At 47.1% G+C, this 22,351-nt stretch overlaps 1 pseudogene; it reads right to left on the reverse strand.

The window, feature by feature from the left end:
• Positions 1-14,988, reverse strand: part of LOC124672090 — a 28,129-nt pseudogene extending 13,141 nt beyond the window's left edge.
• Between the last annotated feature and the right edge of the window lie 7,363 nt (positions 14,989-22,351).

Below are 22,351 nucleotides of genomic sequence, written 5' to 3' on the forward strand. Positions count from 1 at the left end.
CGATACAAGGTTTAGGCTAGCAAGGTTATTTGAAACAAACACAAGGATGAACCGGTACAGCAAAACTCACATAAAAGACATATTGAAAACATTATAAGACTCTACACCGTCTTCCTTGTTGTTCAAACTCAATACTAGAAATTATCTAGACCTTAGAGAAACCAAATATGCAAACCAAATTTTAGCATGCTCTATGTATTTCTTCATTAATGGGTGCAAAGCATATGATGCAAGAGCTTAAACATGAGCACAACAATTGCCAAGTATCACATTACCCAAGACATTTATAGCAATTACTACATGTATCATTTTCCAATTCCAACCATATAACAATTTAACGAAGGAGAAACTTCGCCATGAATACTATGAGTAGAAACCAAGGACATATTTGTCCATATGCTACAGCGGAGCGTGTATCTCTCCCATAAAGTGAATGCTAGGATCCATTTTATTCAAACAAAACAAAAACAAAAACAAACCGACGCTCCAAGAAAAAGCACATAAGATGTGGCCGAATAAAAATATAGTTTCAGGGGAGGAACCTGATAATTTGTTGATGAAGAAGGGGATGCCTTGGGCATCCCCAAGCTTAGACGCTTGAGTCTTCTTGATATATGCAGGGGTGAACCACCGGGTGCATCCCCAAGCTTAGAGCTTTCACTCTCCTTGATCATGTTGCATCATACTCCTCTCTTGATCCTTGAAAACTTCCTCCACACCAAACTCGAAACAACTCATTAGAGGGTTAGTGCACAATATAAATTGACATATTCAGAGGTGACACAATCATTCTTAACACTTCTGGACATTGCATAATGCTACTGGACATTAGTGGATCAAAGAAATTCATCCAACATAGCGAAAGAGGCAATGCGAAATAAAAGGCAGAATCTGTCAAAACAGAACAGTTCGTATTGACGAATTTTAAAATGGCACCAGACTTGCTCAAATGAAAATGCTCAAATTGAATGAAAGTTGCGTACATATCTGAGGATCATGCACGTAAATTGGCATAATTTTCTGAGCTTCCTGCAGGGCAGTGGGCTCAGATTCGTGACAGCAAAGAAATCTGGAACTGCGCAGTAATCCAAATCTAGTACTTACTTTTCTATCAACGGCTTAACTTGGCACAACAAAACTCAAAACTAAGATAAGGAGAGGTTGCTACAGTAGTAAACAACTTCCAAGACACAAAATAAAAACAAAGTACTGTAGGTAAAAACATGGGTTGTCTCCCATAAGCGCTTTTCTTTAACGCCTTTCAGCTAGGCGCAGAAAGTGTGTATCAAGTATTATCAAGAGGTGAAGCATCAACATCATTAACAGGGGTGTTGGGAGTTTTATCAATTTTAGGCCTATAGTAATTCTTTGGTTTAGGCACCTTAGAGACATACATGAATTTTTGCTCCTTACCCACATAAGCTTTCTCATTAAATTTAAAAGAAGAAAAAGTTGAACCCAATTTTCCCATAGCTTCCTCAAGTTTACCAATTCTATGGGTTTGATTATCATGGATAGCGCAAGTTTCTAGAGTAGCAATTCTTTTATTAATTCCTTCTAGGATTTTATCAAGTTTATCAGTATTATCAAGTAATATTTCCAATTTAGTTTCAACACTACAATTTTTCTCTATGGTTTCCAATTTTTTCATAACATCCTCAAGGGAGGTTTCAATTTTAGTTTCATTAACAGGTGGTGTTCCAAATAAACTCTCAATAATGCAACTAGCTTCTAAAGCGGGAGCGCCTAGGAAGTTACCTCCCGCGAGACAATCAAGAACATATCTATTCCAGCTAGAGATACCAACATAAAAATTCCTGAGTAGGATAGTGGTGGAGTGTTTCTTAGTGCACCTATTATGGGCATCACTAATTTTATACCAAGCATCTTTTAAACATTCTCCTCCTTGTTGCTTAAATGAACGAACTTCAACTTCAGGATTACTCATTTTAGCAATAGTAAATAAAGCGAACTAGATAAAGTAAATGCAAGTAAACTAATTTTTTTGTGTTTTCGATATAGCAAACAAGATAGCAAATAAAGTAAAACTAGCAACTAATTTTTTTGTATTTTGATTTAGTGCAGCAAACAAAGTAGTAAATAAAACTAAGCAAGACAAAAACAAAGTAAAGAGATTGAGAAGTGGAGACTCCCCTTGCAGCGTGTCTTGATCTCCCGGCAACGGCGCCGTGAAAATATGCTTGATGGCGTGTATTTCACACGTTCGTTGGGCAACCCCAAGAGGAAGGTATGATGAGCACAGCAGCAAGTTTTCCCTCCGAAAGAAACCAAGGTTTATCGAACCAGGAGGAGCCAAGAAGCACGTTGAAGGTTGATGGCGGCGGGATGTAGTGCGGCGCAACACCAGAGATTCCGGCGCCAACGTGGAACCTGCACAACACAACCAAAGTACTTTGCCCCAACGAAACAATGAGGTTGTCAATCTCACCGGCTTGCTGTAACAAAGGATTAACCGTATTGTGTGGAAGATGATTGTTTGCAGAGAAAACAGTAAAAACAAGTATTGCAGTAGATTGTATTTCAGTAAAGAGAATTGGACCGGGGTCCACAGTTCACTAGAGGTGTCTCTCCCATAAGACGAACAGCATGTTGGGTGAACAAATTACGGTTGGGCAATTGACAAATAAAGAGAGCATGACAATGCACATACATATCATGATGAGTATAGTGAGATTTAATTGGGCATTACGACAAAGTACATAGACCGCCATCCAACTGCATCTATGCCTAAAAAGTCCACCTTCAAGTTATCATCCGAACCCCCTCCAGTATTAAGTTGCAAAGCAACAGACAATTGCATTAAGTATGGTGCGTAATGTAATCAACAACTACATCCTTAGACATAGCATCAATGTTTTATCCCTAGTGGCAACGAGCACAACACAACCTTAGAACTTTCGTCACTGTCCTGGTGTCAATGCGAGCATGAACCCACTATCGAGCATAAGTACTCCCTCTTGGAGTTAAAAGCATCTACTTGGCCGCAGCATCTACTAGTAACGGAGAGCATGCAAGATCATAAACAACACATAAGCATAACTTTGATAATCAACATAACAAGTATTCTCTATTCATCGGATCCCAACAAACGAAACATATAGAATTACATATAGATGATCTTGATCATGATAGGCAGCTCACAAGATCCGACAATGATAGCACAATGGGGAGAAGACAACCATCTAGCTACCGCTATGGACCCATAGTCCAGGGGTAGACTACTCACTCATCACTCCGGAGGCGACCATGGCGGTGTAGAGTCCTCCGGGAGATGATTCCCCTCTCCGGCAGGGTGCCGGAGGCGATCTCCAGGATCCCCCGAGATGGGATCGGCGGCGACGGCGTCTCGGCAATGTTTTCCGTATCGTGGCTCTCGGCACCGGGGGTTTCGTCACGGAGGCTTTAAGTAGGCGGAAGGGAGTCAAGGTCGAGGGCCCACACAGGCCGCGGCCAGGGGGCCGCGCCCTAGGGTTTGGCCACCCCGTGGCCCCTCTTCGTCTCGTCTTCGGTCTTCCGGAAGCTTCGTGAGAAAATAGGCCTCCGGGCTTTTATTTCGTCCAATTCCGAGAATATTTCTTTACTAGGATTTCTGAAACCAAAAACAGCGAGAAACAAAGAATCGGCACTTCGGCATCTTGTTAATAGGTTAGTTCCGGAAAATGCACGAATATGACATAAAGTGTGCATAAAACATGTAGATAACATCAATAATGTGGCATGGAACACAAGAAATTATCGATACGTTGGAGACGTATCGGAACGTCGAGAGCCGATCCCGAGAAGCGGTCGTGGGCTGGCTAAGTACGCCGCCCCGACAAACCTCCGAAGCCCGGCTCCTGCGGTTGGCTTAGAACCGGAAAAACAAGCATGGCTGGTCAAGTATGCCACCCCGGCGAATCTTCGAGGGTTCGACACCTTCGGCCATCTCGGCGGATCAGATTTGTGCAATTCGAAAGATCGGTTCGGCATGATGCCGAAAAGGAAGGCGTTCGGCTACACCAAGCCGTACCCCAACAGCTACGAACTGATCCCGCTGCCACCTAAATATCGGCTCCCGGACTTCACAAAGTTCAGTGGATCAGACGGGTCCAGCTCCATCGAGCATGTGAGCCGATATTTGGCACAGGATCGGCTTTCGGGTGGTACACATCGCTACCACCGAACTCCATCCAGACCTGGAAGCAGTTGGAAGAGCAGTTCCATGAGCAGTACCATTCAGAAGCTTCCGAGTCTAGCATTGCCGATCTAGCACAGCTACGTCAGAAGCGCGGAGAAACTGTGACAGAATACATCCAGCGTTTCAGGAATCTTAGGAACCGATGCTTTTCGGTTCGTATAAATGAGAAGGAAGCGATCGAGTTGGCGATAGCAGGCCTTGCAACACAGGCTCAAGGACACGGCCTCCCAAGCAGATTATCCCTCGCCGGCGCACATGGTTCGAAACTTTCAGCATATGAACAGCGCCACCCGGACCTGTACCAAGACAAGTTCAAGCGTGCAGTGGCCCTGGTCGATGCAGAGGAAGACGAAGTTCCTGCGGGAGACCAAGAAGTAGCAGTGGCTGAGTGGACTCGGGGAGGAACCCCCGTGTCCTGCAAATGGGTAAAGCCACCAGGCCCGCCCAGGGGATTTGATTTCGACGTGACTAAGACGGAGCAGATTTTTGACCTCTTACTCGCGGAGCAGCATATAAAGGTACCCGAAGGCCACAAGTTCCCCACGGTGCAAGAGCTGAACGGAAGGCCATACTGCAAATGGCATAACACGTTCTCCCACACCACCAACGACTGCAGGGTGTGGCGGCAGCACATCCAAATGGCGATAGAAAACGGACGGTTGATTTTCAACCAATACGCCATGAAGGTCGACACACACCCCTTTCCCGCCGTGAACATGGTGGAGTATGCTTGCCATGGAGGGTGCCAGCCCGGGTTTCCTGTGCAATATCAACATGGTAGATCTTGGACACCACGCTGGCAAGGATGGAGATGAGGGCAGCTGCTCTCATAGCAAAGAAACAGAGGAAGCCGCTCCACGTGATCGGCTCCGCCAAGACGGCAAGCGCTACGTAACAGAGGGAGAAGTGAAGAACATAAGATATCGGCGACCTCTCTCCGATCACCTCCTCAACAAGTATGTGAGTCAATACGACCAACGCCGACGGTCCAGCGATGATGATGAAAGAGATCGTCTGGCTAGAGAAGCCAGAAGACATCGTCGGCATAATCGCGATGAGGAGGAGCACGAGCGTTGTGCCAAGGGAAAGGCAAGGGAGCAAGACGACGAGGACAGGCACTGGGATTGTCCCTTCTTCAGGCACTGCTGGGATTCAGGAATGAGCCGATTGCCAACAATCGGCAATTGCCCAGAATGCAACCGGAAGAAGAAGGAGGCAGCCAACGTGTCCGTGTTCGAGCGCTTAGGACCTCTCCCGCCACAGAGCAAACGAGCTGAGTCCCCTCGGTTGAAAGATCTCGAAGATTCAGAAGACGAGGGGAGAAGAAGACAGGTATCACCGGCCGAGGTGGTGCCCTGATGGACTCAGCCGTTCCCAGAAACGCAGGGTTCAACGATTGCGCGGCCTGGAAGAAGCCGAGAGGTTATACTTGCATACATTGAGGAAGGCAAGGCCTGATCCGGCTGCAAAGGTTCGGCGAACCCTGGATGAAGAGGGTCGTCCACGGAAAATGGAGTGGCGCCCCAAGCAAAGGAAAGCCGATGATGAAACATCGGCTGGCACAAACATGGTGCTCGTTCTTCCGACGAAGCTCAGGGCTCCACGGTTACACGGTACATCCAAGGTGGACGACAGCAAGCGCACCAACATGATAAAGTCAGAGATTGGGCTGGTTACGTCTACCGGCCTGAACGAGTAGCAAGAGCACGTCAAGGAGCAAACATGGCGAGGCTGATCCTTGTGATCGGCCCCAAAAATTTATGAAGGGAACTTACAAAACCTTCACCGAGCAAGCAACGTGGAGGCCGATTCCAGCAATCGGCCAAAATTATCCTCACCTTCCATTTTTGCCTGGGTTCGACATGTTATCCAACAGAGCCGATACCATCAATTCTCTTGACAGAATCGGCTCCGGGGGGCACCCAGGTAGATAAAACACGAGGATGTGCAGTGAAGTGTCTCATTCTTTGGTAGTGAGTATTGGAGTATGGGGGCCGATGCACAAGTCGGCCGTAAAAAAAAAAATTTCTGAAAATTCGAAAATTTTCGAGCACAGCCGATGCAGCAGACATCGACTTAAGGATATGACAGCCGATGCATGGCCATCGACTCAAGAGGAATAACTGTTACGATCAGAGGGTCAATGGAGCACGAAGAGGGTTTTAATGAAAGAACTCCTTAATGGAGTAGCTTAAGAGCTCGGATCCTCTCTTCAAGGACAAGACCAAGAGCAGCCTGGACGTGCAGATCAGGTCAAGGATGGATTGCATCAGATCCACCAAAGGAAAGGAGCCGATCTGGCCGACAAGAACTGAAGAAGCTCGGGGGGCAGCTCACCTTGAAGGCTCTCTGCTTTGAGAAGCCGATTTATGTTCAAATCGGCTGGCTCTGCATAAGAAGCTCCCTCAGACATGATCAAGACCAGGTCCATACAGCTAATTTGCGTATCCTCGTCTCTGTTTTGCCTTGGCTGAGACTCGGGGGGCAACAGGCTTGGTAGATGCTCTATGGAGGAACCGATTGAAGTGCCATCGGCTGATCTTCGTTGCAACCTTCTTCACGAATAATAAGCGCTTGCTGAGAGGGATCGCTGAAACCGGTGGAAGAAATTTAAGGGCTCTCTTGGAAATCCCACGGTATCTACCGGAAAGGGAATCATCAGTTGAAGAATGGAAGGGTAAATGTCGAAGGGCCGATGCGTTGCTATCGGCTCGTTACGCATTGGCAAAGGGGACGAATCGGCAGGATCAGTGCGAAGGACAATCGGCTAAATTGTCCTAAAGGAAATCGGCAAAATCAAATTGGGGAAAGTTCTTCATTGATTGATTTCTTACATAAGGAGCTGATTTCTCCCAAAAGGAAGCACTAGGGGATACATGGCCCCACCTACTGCTACTGGTCCTATGCTAGATGTCCTATCTACGGGCCGTCGCTGCCCTCGCCATCGCCGTCGTCACCGCCGTCGGCGCTACTCCCGGCAGGCTCGTCGTCGCTCCAATGGCTGCCGACCGGGCCTTCGTTGTCCTCGTCTTCTTCGTCAGCGTCGTCATCAACACTGTCGAAGTCGCTGAGGTTTCCCGGCCAAGGGCAGAACCGCTTGGCCGGGGGCTCGTCGGAGGAGGTGTCGTCCTCCTCCTCCTCCTCTTCTTCCTCCTCCTCCTCCTCGGGAGAGGAGAAGTCGCAGGAGAAGCGATCGCCGTCGCTCTCCTCCTCCGCTGTCCCATCGACGAGGAAGCGGAGGTCGCTTTCCCCGTCGGTCAAGGACTTGTCGTCCTCTGACCAAAGGGAGAAGTCATGGCTAGACTCCTCCCCGGCCGCAATGGCGCGACGGGTGTTCGTCTGCGTGGACCTCCGCCGGGTTCGGCTCCGGCGTCGGCTCGCGAGACGAAGAGGACCGGGCGGAAAGATCCGATGAAGCAGGGGAGGAAGAGGACATGGTGGCGTAGGAGGGTTTTTGGAGTGCTAATGCGGAAGGGGTGAAGAGGAGAACTGTTCGATGCGGTTAAATAAAAGGAGATGGGGATTTAATTTTCGAGCAGTTTTCGAGGACATGGTACCAAAACTGTCAAATCGTGCAGAGAAGTTGGGAAGGCAAGTCGTCATGATGAAGCATGCTGCGACGGTTCTGCTCTGCCATGACATGACCCCTCAGAGGAAAAACAGAGTGGTTTTTGCGGCCACGTGGAGAAGTGGAAGGGGCAAGGCATCATGATGGGGATTTTACGGCAGCTCTGCTCTGCCACGACATGACCCGACGAAAGAAAGCGTAATGATTTTGGAAATGTCATTTCCAAAACCAGGGGGCATGTGTTATCACCAGAATTTGACCGAGTCAGAGGTGGGCCGCGATCAAGATGGACGTGAAGAATATATATATAGGAGAAATACGTGAATCGGCCTTTTATACCAAGTTGGGCTTAATTGCCCGTGTATCTGTAACATATTAGATCGCATCTTAGTTTAGAAGTTAAAATCTTACCCGTGCACGGTTTGGTGCACGCCCACATTAGAAAGTCCGCTGGACTATAAATATGTATCTAGGGTTTATGGAATAAACAACAACCAACGTTCAACCACAAACAAATCTCGGCGCATCGCCAACCCCTTCGTCTCGAGGGTTTCTACCGGTAAGCATCATGCTGCCTAGATCGCATCTTGCGATCTAGGCAGCACAAGCCTGCCTACGTTGTTCACGCGTTGCTCGTACTCGAAGCCTTTTTGATGGCGAGCAACGTAGTTATCTTAGACATGTTAGGGTTAGCATTTTTCTTCATGCTGCATGCTTTCGTAGTGCAACCCTTGCATGTCTAGCCGCCCTTACGCCTATCTTAGGCGTAGGGGCGGCACCCCGCTTGATCATAGTTTGGTAGATCTGATCCGTTACGATTGCTCCTTGTTCTACAAGGATTAGTTTAATATCTGCAATAGTTAGGCCTTACGAAGGGGGAGGATCCAGCGGCACGTAGGGTGTCGTTCGTTGGCCCTAAGCAGGATGTTCCGAGGATCAACCTCGTGTTGGTTTTTAGGCCTTGTTTAGGATCGGCTTACGATCACCGTGCGTGGCCGCGAGGCCCAACCTGGAGTAGGATGATCCGATTATGCGGTGAGAACCCCACATCGTCGTAGATCTCATTAGCTTTACCTTGATCAAGCAGGACCACCATATATTCGGACACCTCGTCTGAATCATGGGTGGATCGGCTCTTTGAGCCGATTCACGGATAACCTGAGAGCCGATCGAGGCTCGTATTTAACGTTTACGTGTGTGCCCTGCGAGGAAACTAAGCGAGGCATCATCCACACCTTCCTGACCAGGTATAGGTCAGGTGGCACGCCCTTGTGATAAACATCGGTGCGTGCGACCAGGAGGCTTTGCGGGCCGTCGCTCAGAGGGACTAGGGCCAGCCGCAGCCCTAAGTTGTTCCCGGCTCTACGGTGTTGCCCGTCTCTACCCGCCGGTGGGTTTCTGACGTCAACACCATGCCAAACAAACCGTGCTAATTACTGATTGCACCGTTTCCTAATTTGCTTAAAATATGGAAACAAACTTAGGATGATATGTGGGGCTGGGGGGAAGTGGTATTTCCTTGTCATATTCCTGGTTCTGCTTTATCCAAGTATTCTGCTGTATTTGTTTATGCTAGTATCAACATTATACCATTATTATGTCCTACTATTTGGGTGGAGATTTTTGCCTCTTGGCCTCGAGTGACCTACTATTTGGACATTTATGAGTTTCAAAAGACACTTTCCGCTACTGTTTGGGTGGAGATTTTTTTTGATGCATGATACTTTCGGTATGTTTCTGTTTGCTTCTGGTAACTGTCATTTTATCTTCAGGTCTGTACTTCTAAAATGATATTGAGTGACCGAGGTTGATTTCGAAGATTATGTCTCCAGGCCCGGATAAAATCAGCATGTTATGTGATTGTCTGGATATGTTTGATTGAAGATTTTGTAAGTTAGATTGTCTGGATATGTCATTGTGTCTTGCAACGATGAGATCATGTTGAGATTTGCCTTTATAGTGTACTGCTGGATATATTGGTTGCAGACCATGTTCAAATTTGCCTTTATAGTGTACTATTGCATATGTTGGATTTGCAGAACATGTTCAGATTTGCCTTTATTTGAAAAAGGACTAATCTTTTGTTACATCTGGCACGAGATGAAAAAGAGAGAGCTTCGTCTATCGATGAACAGAAGATTGACGCGGGTTGGATAATCTATCAAATGCTGGTTAAGTGAATTCATGTCGGATTATCAATTCATTTGCGTCGGACCAGAATATCTTAAAAAAATAATGCAATAGTTTAGGATTTGCCCGCAAACTGTTTACCCAGTCAGTTAAGTCTCTACTTGCAAAAGTCGAAAGTTCTAAGTCAGCTCATGGAGTGAGTGCCGCAGGATGATTTAGTTCTGAGCGAGGGCTTGACCCGTTGAGGAGGGCATATTCTTCTGCATCTCTCTTGTCGGATCGCCTCAGATCGCTGTGAAGGCAGATTTGTTTACATAAGGATGATCAGCCTGATTGATCGTAGACCACCCCAGTGTCCCGGAGCGAGAAGCCACGCTTTGCTGTTGATGGTCATTTCGAAAAAGGTTGTAATAACTTATGTTGGAAGGCTTTGTACCCGGTCTTCCACACTCTCCTTGCTGAGGATTGAACAACCTACTTATCCGGCAACGTGGCATCCATTTAGTACTGAACTGAAGCTTATGCGTTGGGCTAGAGAGTGAAGAGAAGTTCTCGCTGTCTATCATACCAGTTGCCTTGCTTATCTTGGCTTCTCTAAAGACAAAGACTCGGTGAGAAATGCTCAATTAGAGGATTTGCCGGACCAGCTTGTTCTTTTCTTTTCTATCAGTAGAAGGAGTTACCAAAGTTAAGAGCACAATTAGCTGAGCAGCTTTCAAGGTGCCTACTAGCAGTTTGTTTATGCATTCTCTATTTCAGTTGCCAGTTGTAATATCTAGGTATTCCACGTTTCATCTATCTAAATTATTCGGGCATGCTCCAAAAACCAAACCAGGGAACACATTCAAAAGTAAGAACATGAACATAAAAAAAGAAAAATCACTCAAATATGAATTTTACAAACAACCAATAAGAGCAATTGCGCATCCAGACATCACGTTTTTCGATTCGAGTTTTGGCAGGGCAGGCAATCTGCGAATTTCTTTAGATATGTCTATCTCCATAGTCTCTGTAGTATTTACCGACTCGGGATCCATCCCGGAATAAGAGATTAAACTAGGAATGTCCGCCAGAAGCTCATTCTAGGGAGGCGAGTTCGTATGTCTCTAGAAGCTCGTTTTTGTATGTCTTCTGCTCGTAACGAACAATCAACTCTCGAAGGCCCTTCTCTTCTTAACGAAACGGAAACCCAAGCCGCCCTTCTGAGATAGGACTAGAGGGATGGGATTACGCTCATTTAATAAATGTCTGAAACTTTGGATTAAGAATTGGTGGGATACCCGGCAATCCGAAACTCTCTTACCTTATATTCAAGAGAAAAGGATTCTAGAAAGATTCATAGAATTAGAAGAACTTTCTCTCTTGATTTTCTTTTGACTTTTGCGCTAAGGATAAGGGAACTGAGAAAAAAAAGAGCTGGCTTGGCCCATGAGTGGTATGGCAATCTATATTTCCGGCTGAGGGGGAGTGACTTCTGGTAGATGCCTCCCAGCCGGGGGGCGGATCGAATCGGAGTTTCCTTAGGTAGCCACCGACCTACAGTTCTCCTTAAACTTCTGTGCTTGGTGGAAAAGAAGCGAACAAAGGTACGCTCGCTTGCTGTCTTGTTCTCTGCCGCGGACTGGGATCGCTCGCCAGCTAGGCCCTCTAGAAAAAAAGTTGCTCTCTAATGTGGCACCCCGCCGCAGCAACCGTTAACGAGCCCCAAGAATATGACCCAGTCCGAGAAAGCAGGTTCTTCACTATCTCTGGACCTCGTGATTCACTTATCCTCTTTACAGGCACGAACTCGTCCTAACTTCTATATCTTCTATCTTTATTTGGCACAGCTTGCAATCATCAAGAAAAGAAATAAGTCTCCCATTCCGAGTTTCCTAGCTTTGAAGCTTGTGAGTATCAGCAGATCCCTTAGTAAATATTGGGGGACAGAACTAGCCTTATTTATGTGAACATAGGAATGCCGCATATACTTTGCTTTCGAGAAGCTTCCTAATCTAATTAATGGAATATGAATTGTGTGCTGCTCGAACATGTTGCTTGCAGAACATGTTGGTACTTGCCATTGCAGTGTATTATTTGTTGCAGAACATGTTATAATATGCTGGAACATATTGCTTGCATAATTGTCATTAGTTGGAAACTGTTTGCTGCAGAAATGTGCCTCTAGGTCCATTTGGAAGCACTAGATTCTGCCTTGAATTCTATTTGCTGGCATTTATAAAAATGCCTTGGTTACAAATTCCTGGCACTTTCTAAAGTGCCTGAAAAGGAAATAGTGGTAGATTCAAAAATAGCCTGCATTTGTATTTGCTGGCACTTTAAATATGTGCCAACAAAATTCTATGGCGGCACATCAGAAAATGCCAGAAAAAGATTTAGTGGCACTTTTTTAGATGCCAGTAATAGGAATGCCGACACTTCTGTAGATGCCAGAATAAGATTTGGCGGCACATTTTTAGATGCCAGTAATAGAAATGCTGGCACTTTTACAGATGCCAGGAATATTTTTAGCGGCATTTTTGGAAAAGTGCCGGCAAAAGTTTTCTACGACATTAGTAAATGCAGCACTTTTTTTTATGCCTTGAAAAATCTTTGCTGGCATTTTTGATGCCTTTGCCGGCACTTTTTAATGCCTGCAGTTCAGGTACGTGGTGTAGTGCGGTGCAGCGTGCACTTGCTGGGCTCCATGTCGACGTCGTCTAGGCCAAGGCTCCGCTGCACCTCCTCCAACACAGCGCGGCCGCCGGCGTGCACGCAGAAGTGCTCGAACGCGCGGCGGAAGTCAGGCATGTAGGGGCGCACGCCGCGTGCGCGTAGGATGCGGTGGAGCACGAGGGACCGGAGGAACTTGATCTGCTCGGCGAGCGGGAGGACGAGGGGGCCAGGGTGGTGATGTTCGTCTTGAGCGCGTCGCCGGCGACGGCCATGAGCTCGCGCGACAGCGATACGCCGACATTCCCGCCGGCATCCTCGCGCTGGTACACGCAGTTGAAGCGCTCGTCCGCGGCGCCCTTGTGCGTTCGCACCGTGTGGAGGAGCCGGTACTTGGCTCGCCGGGCGTCCGCGCGGCGGTTGGACGACAGCAGCGCCGCCGCGCCACCCATGCGGAAGATGCAGTTGGACAGGAGCATGGAGCGGTCGTTCCCGAAGTACCAGTTGAGCGTGATGTTCTCGGTGCTGATCACGACCGCGTAGGAGTCCGGGTTCGCCTGCAGGAGGTCCAGCGCGAGGTCGACGGGGATCAGCCCGGCGCTGCACCCCATGCCGCCGAGGTTGAAGGACTTGATGTCCTCGCGCATCTTATAGTGGTTGACGACCATGGACGCAAGCGACGGCGTCGGGTTGAAGAGGCTGCAGTTGACGATGAGGACCCGCACGTCCCGGCGCGGGTCGATCCCTGTGGCGGCGAACAGCTCGTCCAGGCAGCCGAACATGACGGCCTGTGCCTCGGCCCGCGCCTGTGCCATGGACAGCTGCGGGGGCCGCGACTTAATCCCCGACGGCAGGTAAGAGCACGTCTAACAGGCACCTTATAACCCGTCCATCCCGTAAAATTCTAGCGGGATACGGGGCAGGCGTGGTTTGGGCCATCTAGCAGGCCCTGTATTCGGGCCGGTCCGTTTCGGCGGAATACGGGGTCCAGGAAATTGGCCCCGCCGCCCCCTACTTATACCGGGCGCAGGTGCGAGTGAGAGGTTAACCCCTCACTCGCAACCCTAGCTCCGTCGTGCGCCGCCGCCTCCTCCTCCTGCTCCGGCGAGCAATCCCTCAGTACCTAGCTCCACATTTCACCCCAGCTTCGGCATGGACGCACGCCGCCGCAGTACCGCCTCGCCGGCGAGCGGATCGAAGCGATCCCCCTCGCCGGACAACGTGGAGGATGCGTGGCGTCTCCAATGCAAAAGATCCGCCGCCGGGAGCCGCCGTGCTGCCTGCAGGTACGCCGGCGCCACATACGTCCCGCCGAAGCTCGTTGACTTCGCGGCGGGCGGGCGCTAGTACAACCAGGATCCGCCGATGAAGCCGATGAGCGGCCCCAAGTTCGACGAGTGGCGCGCCGAGTGGGAGCGCCAACGCCGGGCGAAGGCGGCTTGGAACGCGAGCATCGGGAGCACCAGCGGCGGAGGAGCTCCGCTCGCCGGCGAGGAGGAGGAGGAGGAGGAGGAGGAGGACCCCGCCTTCTTGAAGGCGATACAAGAGTCCCTCAAGGACGATGCCGAGAGGAAGAGGGCGGAGGAGGAAGAGGAGGCGGCGGCCATCGCCGCCGTGAAGGAGGTGCAGTTGCGGGAGGCGGCGGCGGAGGCGGACGCGTACATCGTCGACCTCTCCGACTAGAAGTCGCGATCCATTTAGGATCGCGCATTTTGTATGTATATACGTTGATCCGTATGTATGATCGACGAACTATGAATATGAACAAGTTTCCCGGGATTTTAAATTTACGAATTTACGGGGTGAAATATGGGTTCTACTAGACGGAACGGTGTATCGACGAGCACTTTTTTATACGGGACGAAATAATCGCGGTATACGGGTAGAAAAGTAAGGGCCTGTTAGACATGCTCTAAGTCTGGTCGCCCAGCCCGGAACGCTTGGTGATCTTCGTCTGGAAGTCGAGCGCGTCGGCATCGAACAAGCCGGTGCTCTCGGTCATGTCCAAGAAACCGTCCTTGGAGATCTCGTGCTCGTCGCCGGGCTTGTAGCAGGTACACTGGCGGGGACACTTGAGGAAGCAGACGGCGAGCAGGAGGAGCATGGCCGTGCCAAGCCAAGCAGCGGAATCAGAGGAGCGGAGCACACCCACGTCGAGATCGAGACGGCGGAGCGAGCACGCTGCCGCTGCGACGAGCGGAGGCGCAAGCGCGAGCAGGGTCCAGGACGCTGGCACCGGGAAGATCCCGGAGCAGATGCCGAGCTTTACGTACTTGAGGTTGACCGACCGTGCGAAGTCCGGGAGCCGTCGCCGGATTTTGATCACGATGCTATGCGCCCGAGGCTTATCGTCCGCCACCTCGTCGCCATCGATCGGTGGCGTGAAGGCCATCTCGGCCGTCAAGCGCTCGCGTTCCATGACCGCCGCCGTGGACGCCATGGTGCTCGATCGAGTCGGTAGCTTGGGGCTAGACTTCTTTGTGTGTTGGGTTGGAATTCGGCAATGGGCAGGACGTAGGGAAGAAGTCAATTTATAAGCACAGAATTGGAGTGGAGTGGGACAGCCATTGATGGGAAAGTAAGTAACGGCTTGCGGATAGACCTCACAATTATAATTATAAAGCATCTCTAAGAGCTCGTAACGAAATGAAAAGTGGGAGTTTGGTTTACAGATCTCGTGTTTATGGGTCGAGAAAGAGGTGGCGTGGAACAGAGCCCGTCACTACTAGGAAAAGGCCTAGCCGTAAGATGGGTGTTAGTGGCGCACCAGGAGGGCAGTGCGCCACTACTACTTAGCAGTGGCGCACCGGAAAGTGGTGGGCCACTATTAAAAATGTAGTAGTGGCGCACCTCTCCTGCGGTGCGCCACCACTAAGTTTGACCATGGGTTTGACCCATCCTTATACATAGCAATGGCGCACCATGCAGAGGTGCGCCACAGCTAATTTTTGTAGCAGTGGCGCACCTCTACATGGTGCGCCATTACTATGTAAAGGGGAGGGTGAAAATGTTTGGGCACCACTTAGCAGTGGCGCACCAAGAAATAGATAGAAAATTCAAAAAATTAAATCCTTTGAAATGCCCATGTAATATGTCATCTAGGTTTAGTGAAAATTGAAAAAAATGAATTTTGATATATTATGCAAAATGGCGTCATGTTTCGGTAAACGGGTTTTCTGGTTGCATACGACCTCCGATGAAAAACTTTTTTATATCAAAATCGATCTACGCGAAATTTCCTATTCGAATTCAACGGCCTACGGCCTTTTGGAGAAAAAATGGATTCGTCAAATTCAAAACAGAAACAGGACTTTTTTCAGGTTTTAGATTTTGGGCAAAAAATAGAGAAAAAATAGCGGTGGCGCACCCATGCCTTGGTGCGCCACTGCTAAGCTTCCCGCCCACGAATTTCAAAATGGGAGGAGCCGGCCACTTAACCCCCTCCTCCCTCCTCCCTCCTCCTCCACACATTTTCCTGCTTTCATTCTCCTCTCCTCCTCCTGCTCTCCTCCTCTCCTCTCCTCCTTTCACTCCGGCGACCTCCTCCTCTCCTCTCCTCCTTTCACTCCGGCGACCTCCTCCTCTCCTCTCCTCCTTTCACTCCGGCGACCTCCTCCACTATGTCGAGCTCCGGTGACCTTACTTTCCGGCGAGCTCCTCCACTATGGTGACCTCCGGTGACCTTACTCTCCGTCGACCCTCCGGCGACCCTCTAGCCTCCATTACCTCTGGCCTTCGTCCTCTTGTTCATCCTCTCCTACATCTTCTCACCTCTCTTCACCTCTCCTACGTCCCTCATCCATCATCACCGACGGCTAGGCTAAGAAAAATGAGAATGAACATTGCACAAATAATTCTAGCAACAAGAACGAGAAAAAATAACGAGCCAAAAAAATTCGAAACAAAATGTGCCAGATCTAGATCCAGATCCCGATCCAGATCCAGATCTAGAAATTTCAAATTTTAGTAGTGGCGCACCTTTTTTCTATCCAGTGGTGCACCTCTGACGTTTAGGAGTGGCGCACCATGAAGCTAGTAGTGGCGCACTACCTGGTGCGCCACTGCTAAGCCAAATAGCAATGGCGCACCACTAGTGCGCCACTACTAAAAATTAGCAGTGGCGTGATAGCAGTGGCACACCACTAGTGCGCCACTGATGGGTAAAAGTGGTGCGCCACTGATTGCCCTTTTCCTAGTAGTGCGTAAATCTCTGTTTTGGGGCAATAACTTTCGAACTAGTAAAGGCAGAAATTCACAGGATTGGCATATAAAACTATTGAATGCAAACACGTGATGTATAGTTCATAGTTTTACATCAAATGACACAATCATAGCAAATTGTGCATAGTTCATGGCAAAAAGTTGCTCAACACCACCCGGATCAAACGGAGGTAGGACCGTCGTCACCATCATCGCTACCACCTCCATGCATAGCCGATGCACCATCACTTGCCTCTTCATTATCTGTTTTCTATGTTGTCCCGGTATGGATGTCCTTAGTTGAGATCTATCAAAAACGAGAAATCAAATGCGATCTATCTCCTTGGACCTTTGTACGGGCGGCATAGAGGTACCCCTTTGTGACACTTGGTTGAAACATATGTTATGCAATGATAATCCATGGAAATCCAAGCTAATTAGGACAAGGTGCGAGCACTATTGGTATTCTATGCATGAGGCTTGCAACTTATAGGATGTCTTATGAATATCATATATGAATTATTACTACCGTTGACAAAATTGTTTCTATGTTTTCAAAATAAAAGCTCTAGCACAAAAATAGTAATCCATGCTTCCCTCTGCGAAGGGCCTTTCTTTTATTTTATGTTGAGTCAGTTTACCTGTTTCTTTCTATCTTAGAAGCAAACGCTTGTGTCAACTGTGTGCATTGATTCCTACATACTTGCTTATTTGCATTCATCATATTACTTTGTGTTGACAATTATCCATGAGATATACATGTTGAAGTTGAAAGCAACTGCTGAAACTTATATCTTCCTTTGTGTTGCTTCAAAACTTTCTACTAAGAATTTATTGCTTTATGAGTTAACTCCTATGCAAGACTTATTGATGCTCTTCTTGAAAGTACTATTCATGAAAAGTCTTTGCTATATGATTCAGTTGTTTAGCCATTGTCTTTACCATTGCTTCGAATCATTTCATTCATCTCATATGCTTTACAATAGTATTGATCAAGATTATGATAGCATGTCACTTCAGAAATTATCCTTGTTATCGTTTACCTACTCGAGGGCGAGTAGGAACTAAGCTTGGGGATGCTTGATACGTCTCAAACGTATCTATAATTTGTTATGTTCCATGCTAGTTTTATGAAAATACTCACATGTTTTATACACACTTTATATCATTTATACGCATTTTCCGGCACTAACCTATTAACAAGATGCCGAAGCGCCAGTTCCTGTTTTGTGCTGTTTTTGGTTTCAGAAATCCTACACAGGAAATATTCTCGGAATTGGACGAAACGAACGCCCAGGGTCTTATTTTTCCACGGAGCTTCCAGAAGACCGGAGAGGATACGAAGTGGGGCCATGGGGCGGCGACAGCACAAGGCGGCGCAGCCAGCATGGGGCCCGCGCCGGCCTATGGTGTGGGGCCCCCGTGCCTCCTCCGACTCTGCCCTTCCGCCTATTTATTCTCTTCGTCGCGAAAACCCTATTACCGAGAGCCACGATACTAGAAAAGTTCCAGAGACGCCATCGCCGCCAATCCCATCTCGGGGGATTCAGGAGATCGCCTCCGGCACCCTGCCAGAGAGGGGAATCATCACCCGGAGGACTCTACATCACCATGATCGCCTCCGGACTGATGTGTGAGTAGTTCATCCTTGGACTATGGGTCCATAGCAGTGGCTAGATGGTTGTCTTATCCTCATTGTGCTATCATGTTTAGATCTTGTGAGCTGCCTATCATGATCAAGATCAACTATTTGTAATGCTACAAGTTGTGTTTGTTGGGATCCGATGAATATTGAATATTATGTCAAGTTGATTATTGATCTATCATATATGTGTTGTTTATGATCTTGCATGCTCTCCGTTGCTAGTAGAGGCTCTGGCCAAGTTGATACTTGTGACTCCAAGAGGGAGTATTTATGCTCGATTGTGGGTTCATGCCTCCATTGAATCTGGGACAGTGACAGAAAGTTCTAAGGTTGTGGATGTGCTGTTGCCACTAGGGATAAAACATCAATGCTTTGTCTAAGGATATTTGTGTTGATTACATTATGAACCATACTTAATGCAATTGTCTGTTGTTTGCAACTTAATACTGGAAGGGGTGCGGATGCTAACCCGAAGGTGGACTTTTTAGGCATAGATGCATGCTGGATAGCGGTCTATGTAATTTGTCGTAATGCCCTAAGTAAATCTCATATTAGTCATCATGATATGTATGTGCATTGTTATGCCCTCTCTATTTGTCAATTGCCCAACTGTAATTTGTTCACCCAACATGCTATTTATCTTACTGGAGAGACACCACTAGTGAATTGTGGACCCCAGTCCATTCTTTTACATCTGAATACAATCTACTGCAATCATTGTTCTCTGCTGTTCTTTGCAAACAAACATCATTTTCCACACCATACATTTAATCCTTTGTTTACAACAAGCCGGTGAGATTGACAACCTCACTGTTACGTTGGGGCAAAGTATTTTGATTGTGTTGTGCAGGTTCCACGTTGGCGCCGGAATCCCTGGTGTTGCGCCGCACTACACTCCTCCGCCAACAACCTTCACGTGGCCTTCATCTCCTACTGGTTCGATAAACCTTGGTTTCTTACTGAGGGAAACTTATTGTTGTACGCATCACACCTTCCACTTGGGGTTCCCAACGGGCGTGTGCTTTACGCGTCATCACCGGCCTATGGGGAGGGCCCATGGCGGCCCTCCTCGGCCTCCCCTTTTGGCTGGCTCCGTCTTCTGGAAAAATAAGAGCTTCGGTATATTTTCCGGCAATTGTTGATCTTCAGAAATATTGTATCCTGACGGTGCTTTTTCCAGCAGAATCCTGACCCCGGTGAGTAATTCTCCAATAATCATGAAACATGCAAAATAGGTGAAATAACATAAGTATCATCTCTAAATATGAAATATATATATCAATGAATAACAGTAAATTATGATATAAAATAGTGATGCAAAATGGACGTATCAACTCCCCCCAAGCTTAGACCTCGCTTGTCTCCAAGCGAAACTGAACTCAGTAAACAAGACCACATGTTTATGGAGTGAAGAGTCGATAAATGAAATACGGACAAGAAGCATCACATTAATTCACACAAGACATTCTAGTGAACAACTTCCTCATATAACTCAACTTGAAACAAGTAGAGGGAAATCACAAATAAAGGTGCATAGGAAATCATAATTGGTGATGGCAAACTTCGTTCTTGGTCAAAGAACAATTAATAGATTGTACTTATCTTTCGAGTAGAGCCTTTATATTAGAGCTTATATGGCAGAACTTACATGCTCAATCATAACAATCTCCTCATAATCATTGATAACCTTCAAAGTCATATTCATTCGGATAAAATTTGTACTAAACAAGGAAGAATAAAAGACATGATTAAATTGATGACAATATAAATGGTTGGATCGCAACAACTCAATTGCTTGCTTAAGATAGAGGGAAATAGGTTTACTGACTCAACATAAAGTAAAAGATAGGCCCTTCGCAGAGGGAAGCATGGATTAAATCATGTGCTCGAGCCTTTTAAGTTTTGAAATCATATAGAGGGCATAAAAGTATAGTTTTGAGAGGTGTTTGTTGTTGTCAACGAATGGTAGTGGGCACTCTAACCCCCTTGTCAAACAGACTTTCAAAGAGTGGCTCCCATGAAGGACGTTATCTCTACCAGCAAGGTAGATCATCCCTCTTTTCTTTTGTTTACACATGTACTTTAGTTTTATTTATGGATGACACTCCCCCCAACCTTTGCTTGCACAAGCCATGGCTAACCGAATCCTCGGGTGCCTTCCAACATTTCACATACCATGGAGGAGTGTCTATTGCAAAATTAAGTTGCTTACTGATGAATCAGGGAAAAACATGTGAAGAAAATTATTAATGAAAGTTAATTAATTGGGGCTGGGAACCCCGTTGCCAGCTCTTTTCGCAAAATTATTGGATAAGCGGATGTGCCACTAGTCCATTGGTGAAAGTTTGCCCAACAATATTGAAAGATAAAACACCACATACTTCCTCATGAGCTATAAAACATTGACACAAATAAGAGATACTGACTTTTTGAATTGTTTAAAGGTAGCACATGAAGTATTTACTTGGAATGGCAGAGAAATACCACACTGTAGGTAGTTATGGTGGACACACATGGCATAGGTTTGGTTTAAGGTTTTGGATGCACGAGAAGCATTCCCTCTCAGTACAGGTCTTTGGCTAGCAAGGTTGGTTAGCAAGCATAAGAGTTGAGGGAAACAAACAAATATACATGTGATAGAAACAATCATGCATTTTCCTTGTAAGCACAAACAATTTTAACTTCAGAATACTAAACTCATTAGATAACAAGAAAGAAAGATAATGAAATAATATATCTACATGTATTTCCCTCTTGTCTACTTAAACCTCAAAGTATTGTTGCTGTTGACCAATGCTAAGTTTGCCAAAACCAAATAGATTTACTTAATGCTCCCAAAGTGATACCAATACTAACAACAAGATCAATCATATAACAGGAATTGCAAACTAAAATAAGGTGTGCAAAATGTAAATGATAAAACTTCTCATTAATATTCCATAACGATAACTCACACCAAGGGATACATAGATAACCAACTAAAAGAGAGATACTTCCACATGCAACCATCTTATATGATAACTTCCCTACTCATGATATGACACTCTTGATAGTAAAAAAGGTAAAAGATAGTGATGATGTGATACCGCGGCACTCCCCCCAAGCTTGGAACAAACAAAGGGGGTGCCAATACCAATGATGAATTACTCCTTCGGTGGTGATGGTGGAACGACACTGATGGGAGTGAGGAATTGCTCTAGCATTCTGCGAAGTCGGTTGTTCTCCTCTTGAAGTATCTCCACTTCCCTTCTCAGAACACGGTATTGATCACAAAACTCATTGGTAACCCAAAGATCTTCCTCCACATCAGGGGAAGAGTCGAGGCTAGAAACAGGTGGTAAAGGTCCCTGCAAGTTATGAGAAAAAGAACGTCGAGTGTTAACCGATCCCACCAAGATTGGCTTACTCCCCACAGCTTGCCGCTCTCTTTTTATTGATGACATCTTCTTCACTTCCTCCTTGACACTATCATCCATCTCTTTCCGTCTTGTCACGATCTTTTCCTCTTCCGCCCATCCAACGAAAGTTCCTTGATCTAGATCTTGGAGGAGCTCACGGTTGCAACGCATTGCATAATCTTCTGAGGATGAACCTCGCGACGACATCTGAACAGAAACAGGTCGAAACAAAACACGACGAGAAGACGATATACGGACCTCGGGGGATCCGGGGGATTATATAGCAAAAAAATTCACGACAAAAGGAAAGTACCAGGTCGAACCAGAGTGGAAGAGGTACTCCGAGGAGCTGTCCCCATAGGGCGGCGCGGCCAGGGTGGGGCCCACGCCACCATGTGGGGACGCTCCCTCGTGCGTCTCCTCCGCTTCGATTCGATCTCGTAATTTTTCATATTTTCTAAAAATAGCAAAAACATTGTTCGGAAAGTTAAACGCGAACTTTTTATTACCAGAACTGTTACCTATTCAAAGTCGAACTCTGCAGAACTATCAATTTGATC

The sequence above is a fragment of the Lolium rigidum genome, chromosome 7, assembly GCF_022539505.1.
Source record: "Lolium rigidum isolate FL_2022 chromosome 7, APGP_CSIRO_Lrig_0.1, whole genome shotgun sequence".
In the NCBI taxonomy this organism is placed as follows: domain Eukaryota; kingdom Viridiplantae; phylum Streptophyta; class Magnoliopsida; order Poales; family Poaceae; genus Lolium; species Lolium rigidum.